Raw genomic sequence first — 10,269 nt, 5'->3', positions numbered from 1 at the left:
TCTTTTTTTTCTTTTTCTGTTTATTCTTTTTACCAGGCGTGGGCCATCCCCTGGACTATCAAAATCGGTGCCTTATTATTTTTCTGAGTGCAATAAAGAGTTGTGGAGTAAAACAAATAAAAAAATTGGGAGGAGGGTTGAAATCAACCCGGTGCGAAATTTCAACCCGGGTCAAGCGCAATGCGTCATGTAAACGCGCCATTCATTTTGTGTACTCCCTGGTTTGTACTACCGTACTACTGCCTTCATACATGTATGTGCGATCGCGCGACTTGAAGAAAAATGCGCGCAGAACTCGCAGTCAACCACCTGAAGTCAGCCCCGTATAACCGTCATTTAAACGGTTGAAAACTAAACCCGAGGCGAATATTTCGGAATAAGCACCATATGCACAGTACCAAGAGTACATGAAAACCGGTTTTCATGTACTCTTGACAGTACCAAGAGTGCATAAACGTGTTTATGCACTCTTGACAGTACTACGGGCTTATTTTTCTCATGCAAATAGGTCCATTAGTGAACGTAGTGTGATAACGGCCTACAAGGCTGGGTTTTTTTCTGATGTAAACGGCTCCGTAGAGCATGTGGATGATGGCACGCACTTTCCAGAGATTCGGAATACCTTTGGCATTACTGTTGTTTTCAGGTTTGGCTTACGTAGGGCATTTTACTGGACTCTCTAAAAACGTTGCAAGAATCCCGCGGAGCAGACGAAAAGGCATGTGTGTTGCAGAAATATCAGTGCGTCCAATCAACTTTTCCCTGAATTCCAACAATGCTATAGGCTATAACCGAAACATTGCAGTGCAGAAGCAGGCCGCGGACAAGGGGAATGGATCCAATGCTAAAGACTATCGGCAGAGTTCTAAAGCGGAAAAGATCAGTTCTGGTCTGCATGTGAGTCCTAGTACTGCACCTGGAAGTGGATTAGCTGAGGTTACTGTACAGCCGCAGAAGCAGTCCAGTCGCATTCTAGCTGTTGGGTGGTTTACTGATGAGCAGTTGACACAATCAACCATAGGGCTGGCTGATTTCCTATCCCTAGCTGTAGTAGCCCGACGGGACGCAGTCCTGCCAAGCGTCGTTGGCAACCATCTAATGTCCGTGCAAGTGTCTCGTAATGTCCCTCCTCGGTTTCGCAGAGGGCTAAAACCCAGATTGCTGTCGGAATACTTTGATCTTGACAACATCACTAGAACAATGCTGACGAAAGGTGGCTCACACCTCATCAATGCGTTCCAGGCAAGAAAACGATGTGCTGGTAAATGGTCTATTTTGTATGTAGTCTCCAACTGGCAGTACCTGAACCCCGTGTGTGAAGCTCAGCCCGATCTGCTGCGGATAGAGAGAGCCATGATGAAAAAGTTGCAGTCGGCTGAGCATAGCGAAGATACAGTTGATAATAACTGTACATGGGTAGAGAAGTGCCTAGATCAGGAGATGCTCAGCCTTGGACCATTCCGCAACACAGTCTGTGTAGGATTTACAAAGAATCGGTGGACAATGGAGAGCTTGGTGTCCCAGTTAGAAGTGTTCAAAAGCAGCGAATGCCTCCTATTGCCGTTCTGGTTAGGCGCTGCACGCCATGGGATAGTTAAAGTGCCCCAGAGTACCTTTAGCGTTCCATTCTCTGCTTTTAAAACTTCTCCTCACCTTCGTCAGCTATCACAGCGATTACTGCATCTCGGTGGCCTAGGGAGTAACTACACTGCTATCCATGTTCGTATGGAGTATCTTCTAAATGGTTATAAGAGCATCAAAGCCAAGGATAAACTGCAGACTGGAGGACTTGAAAAGTACACACTGAGGTGTTTCAACGTCCTCTTGAAATACCTCAAGGACACTCCCCATAACAACAGCGGCCTCGTTGTCAGTTTTGATCATCACTCCGAATCAAATACAGTCAAGGAGAAAGTACAGGAATTCCGACAAAACCTGCTCCGCGAGCTCCGTGCAATTCTCTTGCGGGTTACTACTGTGGATGAGTTAGTAGAGAAGTATTCATCCCTTGCCGACCAGGATGTCCTGGGAAACCCAGGCATGCGCTCCTTTATCGACACGGAACTGCTGGTGGGCGGGCAGCGGCTTGTGTTGATTGGCGGAGGCACATTTCAAGACAAGCTCTCCATTGAACACATTTCAAGGCGTCCGAATTACGCTAACAACCCACGAACATTTGCCATATGTATATCTCCCTCGCCTCAAATGCCCACTCTTAAGTCATACAGAATCGATAAATCAATAATTAAATTAGTCTGAGAAGCTGCAGCCCTAAGTCGCTGTGCTTATTATTATTATTATTACCAGTTAATATTATTATTATTATTATTTTACAAGAAGTCGGAGGCGGATAATACTTTAATAACGAAGGTACGTGTTAGGTCGTAAGTATCCACGCAAACACACATCCAGTCAAAATAAGGCACTTGTCAAAGTATCCGAACGTTTTCGGTCCCTTCTCATCAAGGATTATACAGGGAATGGCTCAAGTTGGAAAGACTAAAACTTATATAGCGTAAAGATATGAGATAACAACACTCGTGACAAGGTGAAAAAAAGTATCAAGTTCAGCACGACACAAAACTCGAAGGACATAATAATAGCGACAAGAACATAGTGAGCAAATTAAGTTACATTGTTAACACCTCGACGAGGAGTAACACCAAACAATTGTAGCGACAACACATTTTCTTTTTGTACGCAAAGTTCAGGATCTAACTTACGGATATACAAAGCTTCTAACACAGCCAGATGCAACGCACATCTACCATGTGACAATATTGAGAACACATTATCACTGTACAACTCACGACAATTGGTACGGGCTGACAGATGTTGCTTGATGGACGAAGTGCGATTCTTAGCTCCGTTGGGTGTAGTCTCCTCCAATGTCCCGTCATCTCGCCTCTTCGCGGCATCACCACTATCCGTCTCTTTGCTTTTCCGCGGCCTTCCACGTTTTCTGACACTAGCCGTTGTGTGCGCGATGCCCAGTGTCCTTTCAGCTACGTCTCCTCCATTGCGGATTTCTATTGATCTTCTTACTCCAACTTGTCCGGTGTTCGATATTGAGGTTCGTTTTCGCGGTCTACCACGTTTTCGAATATTGACTGTTGTTGTCACTTCCGTTGTCGTTGTACGTGCGTCCTCACCAGTCCGTATTTTTACTTGGTGAAACGAACCTCAATATCGAACACCGGACAAGTTGGAGTAAGAAGATCAATAGAAATCCGCAATGGAGGAGACGTAGCTGAAAGGACACTGGGCATCGCGCACACAACGGCTAGTGTCAGAAAACGTGGAAGGCCGCGGAAAAGCAAAGAGACGGATAGTGGTGATGCCGCGAAGAGGCGAGATGACGGGACATTGGAGGAGACTACACCCAACGGAGCTAAGAATCGCACTTCGTCCATCAAGCAACATCTGTCAGCCCGTACCAATTGTCGTGAGTTGTACAGTGATAATGTGTTCTCAATATTGTCACATGGTAGATGTGCGTTGCATCTGGCTGTGTTAGAAGCTTTGTATATCCGTAAGTTAGATCCTGAACTTTGCGTACAAAAAGAAAATGTGTTGTCGCTACAATTGTTTGGTGTTACTCCTCGTCGAGGTGTTAACAATGTAACTTAATTTGCTCACTATGTTCTTGTCGCTATTATTATGTCCTTCGAGTTTTGTGTCGTGCTGAACTTGATACTTTTTTTCACCTTGTCACGAGTGTTGTTATCTCATATCTTTACGCTATATAAGTTTTAGTCTTTCCAACTTGAGCCATTCCCTGTATAATCCTTGATGAGAAGGGACCGAAAACGTTCGGATACTTTGACAAGTGCCTTATTTTGACTGGATGTGTGTTTGCGTGGATACTTACGACCTAACACGTACCTTCGTTATTATTATTATTATTATTATTATTATCATTTGATAACCGCAATCAGTAATACAAGCTGGATCGACATTTGTGTACACTGTATTCATGGTTATCAAATTGTTGTCTCCTCGCCGTTTGTTCAATTATTATCATTATTAAAACAAACAATAAGAGAACAGAGAAAGTGTTTTAACGCTGAGTTTCACGAACTAAGCGATCATCAGAAAACGCAAAACGGTAATGAGTAACTCTGGATCAGTATTGGTTGATATACCCACAAAGCAAAGTGTAAATGGCTGCATCACGGCGTAAATCTAAAAGTTGTGAATGGCGGCAGTGCACAGCGTGAATGACTGCATCTTGGGGCAAATCGAAAAGTGCGAATGACAGCAGTTGTGGACGTGCTATCCTTCATGCCCGTTGTGTCAAAAAATGGGAATGATCCCACTTTGGAAAGTGTCTTCAATCATGCCCTACTTTCATAGTATTCTCAGGATTAAAATCATTGGTGTGTCATTATTTAACAAATGTGTAAAATGGCATCGCAAACTGAGATATTCGGTCATCAATGTTCTGAAGTAAATTAGTTGATAGATATCACTTCAAGGATTGCTAGTGGATGAAAATTAATCTGTCAACTGCATTGTATGCTGCGAAACCTGTGTTTTTGAATTTGTAACTAGTTGCTATGTCATACGGTAGAATTTGGATAGCTAGCATAGCATCGCAGCCATGTTTTCGTTCTCACAGAGTGTATTCCGTGACCTACTGTTCTTCATTATTGTCCTTAGTGATGGCAAGACGGCCTGACCTCTTCCAAAGTTAAAATAAACACAACAACAACAACAACAACAACAACAAAAAAGGCCCTGCGGAAGCAATTCACTGCCCCCTTCGTCCAATCAGGGGATTATTTTACACATTTTACACAAAATGGCAAAGCACCCACCCCTATTTATACCGACGTGGCAGGGAGAATTAAATTATATACATCACATTTTCTTGACAATGTTGATCTACGATAAACTGGCTCTCTTTTTGCCACCACCCATGTTTCGATACAGCTATCCGGAGCAGAGAAATAGCCAGAAGAAAAGCAACTTTTCACATTTGTTAAAAAATGCCAAATGTTTAAAAAAATGCCAAATCACCTCGTACAAGTACATGCAAGAGTGCATAAACAAAAACAAACAAAATAAATAAAAAAAGTTCATGGACTCTTGAAGAGTGCATAATTATGGACTCTTGGCACATGTACCTTAAAATCCCGCTAGATCGCCCCGTCTCTCCTGTCCGCCCCTCCCTGACTTCTTGTCAGGGATGTATCCTCGTATGACTCTGTCGTAGTCTGTGATGCCGTACTGTATGTACTGCAGACGCGTGCTCGACCCCGTTGGAAATGTACGCAACAGTGCCCACCCTAGGTACCCTCTTGACCAGGGATCGCACAAACCCTGAGTTTTGACGGGTCTGTACAACTCCTGGCTCTTGACCTTTGGTCGGTGTACGAGATGCACGAACAGTTTTCGTAGGGTGAGTACTTTTTCATGTTGCACTGAATGCGGCAAGGAGGACTCGCCCATCCGCCTCTCCCCACCTGAAGCGACGAGGAGGTAGGAGCGCTCTGGCGGGATTTTACGGTACTATTTTTTGACCACTGGCGGCATGGGCACATGGGCAAGCACGCGGAGACTCTGTACACGCGTATCGTACTGTTGCTGTCATCCAAGACCGGTGATCCTTACAGCTGCTTGATGTCCTGGCTGAGGTGTAAGCTCTCCTTCGCACTGCTCCGCTCCAATGTTATGTGTCTGCGCGGATGCCGTAACCTCAGAATGCAGATGGACTCGCCACCTGTTTTGGCTGTTGCTGAGGCTTGCATTTGCTCCTAAGTGGTACGATGTTTTGAGCGCTTTTGGGTGTTACCATTTTCTTTCTTTTCTTTATTTTGCCCTAAATTATCACCTCTTATGGCCTTCCTGTATACGCTCTCAATTGCATTTCTTTTTGAGTACACTCGTACAAGCAAGAGTATACGCGGCGCGCTGCCTTTCAAAACGTTTTCAAAACGTTTTCGTTCTCTGAGAACGATTGGAAACGGAGCGCGGGCAGGGAAACCATTCCGCGCGGGACTATAGGGAAATAGAGAGGTTAAGTTTCACGTAAAAGTCTTACGTCCGTGAACTTTTACGTCAAAAAGTGAAAAAACTCACGTAAAATTTGACGTGTTTTACGTGAGTTGACTGTCCCGCACGTAAGTTCATGACGTGAGTTTTTGGAAGTTTCGCTTGGTTATCCCGACCGAAGTTGTGTGAGTTTCCGGAATTTTATCGAGATTTAACGAGTTTGTTGGAAGATTTGTTATTTGTGCGAACTAAACCCGAATCCTGCCAGGCAAAATTTCACGTCACGTCACACGTGTAACTTAACCTCTAAAAATTACACGTAACGTGAGATTTGCACCGCGTTTTGAAAAAGGGCAAAAAACGTGTAACTTAACCTCTCTAATATCCAACCAACTGCGCGCCCACCAACACGTGCGAGGTATGCGATGCGAACTCGCGGAAAACCATTATAACAGCAGGTACTGCTCCCTGATTCACAGAAGAAGTCAGTGATGTGACGACGATTTGCAGATTCGGCGCGAATTTCAATGCAGGCAACATTAACAGGCAACTCTTGAACCTTTGTACAACTATTAACAACGCAAAAGTATCAGGCCTGGTCAGACTCCAGCAAAGTTTGGGTGCGAAAGGCTAAGCTTATCTATTTTTGCGGATTTTCTTTCATAACAAATAAACGTCACAGGCTGCTCTTCGTAGGTGGACGTGTCCGCGTCCCAGCGGTCCGGGCAAGCGACCGCATCTCAGTACAGTGGACACTTGGCCTTGGCCTTTGTACTGGAATCTGTGGGAGAGCCTTGCCAGGGGCTGAGGTATATTATGGCACCGCAGGTCGCGCACCTGAGGGCCTTTCTGGAAGCCTTACTCGATCGGATAGAGCGAAACTGAGCACCCTGGGAATAGGCTGGGATGCGAGCAGTTTTTAGTACTTAGTGAGATTTTGGACCCGGGAGTACTAAAAACTGCTCGCATCCCAGGGTGCTCAGTTTTGCTCTATCCGATCGAGTAAGGGTGCGTTTGGTTGGTACGATCTAGAACAGGATCGAACAGCTGGTGCACATGGAGCAGCCTCATGCCAACCAAACGGCACTCCAGAAACAGAGCACATTTTTGTGGAAAAATGTGCCAAACTTGGTGCATTCTTCAAAATGTGTATGGGTCACCATGGTCACGTTGTACGGTACGACGAGTCCAACCCAAAAGCGTATGCACGTGATCATTTGGGACCAAAATCGCTGTTCCCGCCAGGTTTCACTGTGAAAAAGTGAAACTGCTCGGTCTGCTCCGGCCTCGAGGCCGGAGCAAGCAGAACATGTTCTGGCCGACCCAGAACAGGTGCAGTCCCAACCAAACGCGCTGTTCTGGTGAATCCTGTTCTAGTTCGTACCAACCAAACGCGCCCTAAGGCTTCCAGAAAGGCCCTCAGGTGCGCGGCCTGCGGTGCCATAATATACCTCAGGGGCTACACACATTACAGGTCAGACCTCGCTATAACGTAATCTCTGGGGGATGGGAGAAATTATGTTATAGCGAGGTTTATGTTATAGTGAGTTGGGCACACCAATATGCAATATGTATGTCAAAATGACACTCTTCACTTACCGATTACAACTGTACTCTTTTACATACAAGTATGATGATGACTAGCAAAGATGTGTACATGTGTACAGGCTTGTCAGCAAAGGGGCGACAAGAGCGTGTACTTGTACATGTGAGTCGTGATGTGACAAGATTAGAGCCTAAAAAAGTAATGGGAGTAGTAAAATACCGGTATTTTACTACTCCTGCTTCCGAGGTGGACGGCTCAGTCTCGAATTCGTCGCGAGAAGGCATGCATGCCGTGTACATAGTCATTTTTATACGAGTTTTTACGTTATGCTGAGGTCTCCGTGCGCCCGGGACCCAGCAAACAGTGCGTTATAGCGAACATTACGCTATAGCGGATTATGTTCTAGCGAGGAAATTTTGTACAGAAGTGATGCGGTTTCGGCAGGGACATTCACATTTGTACGCTATAGTGAGGTTTATGTTATAGCGGGGGTCGTTATAGCGAGGTCTGACCTGTACCTGGGTACCGGTAATGGACAAATCCCTGGTGTCGCTCCTTTTTACCAGGGACTAGTACAATACACTCGTACTCGTACTGTACAAGGAGTCGTCAAATACCGGGAGTGGAAACGAGATGCGCGAGCGTGATCCATGCTCGCCTCGCGCGATCGCGCTGGAGCACGCCGATTTTTTCCAAATAATCTTTTTTGTGCCACATTCACCAATTCCGCGGGATTTTCAAAATGTCAAAATTTATTTTGGTTCTTCCTGCAAGCGGAGCAGTTTTGACGTCTCCATACATAAACCTTCTCGTCAGATTTCCGCTTCCCTTTTGTAGTATTATCACTCTTCGTCGTGGATTCGTCGGCAGTGCATGGTCATGCTGGACAGGGAGATATCGGTAGCCATTTTACAGCTGATGTTTAGGAACTTGGGCGAGAGGTGAGTAAAACCAAGCTTTATCGAGTGAATACTTCTATCACTGAATAGCTTTGTTTTGGTTTGTTACACACGCATGCTGCATGTACAGAGCATTCGATTTATCAACCTCCAGTCAAGTACAGACCCAGGGAAGCTTCTGTACTGTTGCAAGGGCCATCCACTACGCCGTGAAGTTGAACAGCCCCGAAGTTGTAACCTTTTATCTAAGATTGACATGTTTTATCGTTATGTTGCACATGCTGATCGTCATCAGTACGGTGTGGTCGTTTGGATCTAATAAGAAACCCATGACCACTCTTGATCAATTACAGGCAAGGTTTGCTAGAGCTCTACTGAAAAAGAAAAAAATTGCATTTGATTACACTTCTTCCAAATCTGTCTTAAATTCTAAATGCTCCCTAGAGTCACTAGCCTATCGTCGTCAAATCATCAGTCTCACTACTTTTCACAGATATGTTTTCCATCATCGTGATTACCTTGCTGATTTCCATTTCAAGATTACGAATAGTGAGCGACGACCAAATAAAATCATTCTTCCCAAATTTAAATCATTGTCTAAGTCTCTCTTCATGTTCCGAACTGCTATTCTATGGAACTGTTTACCCCCCAGTCTAACATCGGAAGCCTCGCTCTATAAGTTCAAAGCTGCCCTCAGGAAATTTACAGCTGACTATGCTTATGCAATCAACGGAATTCCGCCACCTTGCAGTTGATTTTCCCCATTTCTCTCCTCATCAATCCCTACTTCTCTTTGTACATACATCTACATCTACTGTTCTTTCAATCAAATGAACCCCTCGATAGGCACATTGCCTTTGGGTCATTTCATAATAATAATAAAAAAAAATCACCGAACTGACCTGTTGAAGATGGTGAAGAGGAGTAAGGTTGACACTATTAATCTGGCCTGGACGTCTCTCCTCGAAACACTGTCCAAGTTGCCAAGTCATGAGAAAATGGATGTTCTGGGTGAGTATCATCTCTTTTACTTGCCTAATGATCATGCATAAATGTGAAACTCGTAAAAAGAAATGCAATGGTAGATTTAAGAAACTATGTGATGGTCAGGAATCAGTATACACATGGCATTCTCTACCTGGATGAATACTTGTGACAATTTTAATATAGAAATACTGCGCTGTTTTCCGCGTGCGTTTTGTCCAGACCTGGAGACCACATCAGCTGTGTTTTCAAGCTTAATTTGCGGTACAGTAGTGGCAAGAAAGCCGTCCATCATGCCAGCATCATCCGCAGCAGCAACATCAGCTGCACCCCAGCCCACCGCCATAGTCAACTGCACTGCAGAGACACCTAAAATATATCATTTATTATTATTATTATGAAATGACCCAAAGGCAATGTGCCTATCGAGGGGTTCATTTGATTGAAAGAACAGTAGATGTAGATGTATGTACAAAGACAAGTAGGGATTGATGAGGAGAGAAATGGGGAAAATCAACTGCAAGGTGGCGGAATTCCGTTGATTGCATAAGCATAGTCAGCTGTAAATTTCCTGAGGGCAGCTTTGAACTTATAGAGCGAGGCTTCCGATGTTAGACTGGGGGGTAAACAGTTCCATAGAATAGCAGTTCGGAACATGAAGAGAGACTTAGACAATGATTTAAATTTGGGAAGAATGATTTTATTTGGTCGTCGCTCACTATTCGTAATCTTGAAATGGAAATCAGCAAGGTAATCACGATGATGGAAAACATATCTGTGAAAAGTAGTGAGACTGATGATTTGACGACGATAGGCTAGTAACTCTAGGTAGCATTTAGAATT

Source organism: Sycon ciliatum, chromosome 13 (assembly GCF_964019385.1).
Source record: "Sycon ciliatum chromosome 13, ocSycCili1.1, whole genome shotgun sequence".
Lineage (NCBI taxonomy): Eukaryota > Metazoa > Porifera > Calcarea > Leucosolenida > Sycettidae > Sycon > Sycon ciliatum.
The sequence above is the reverse complement of the archived record's forward strand: the minus strand, read 5'-3'. Positions refer to the sequence as shown.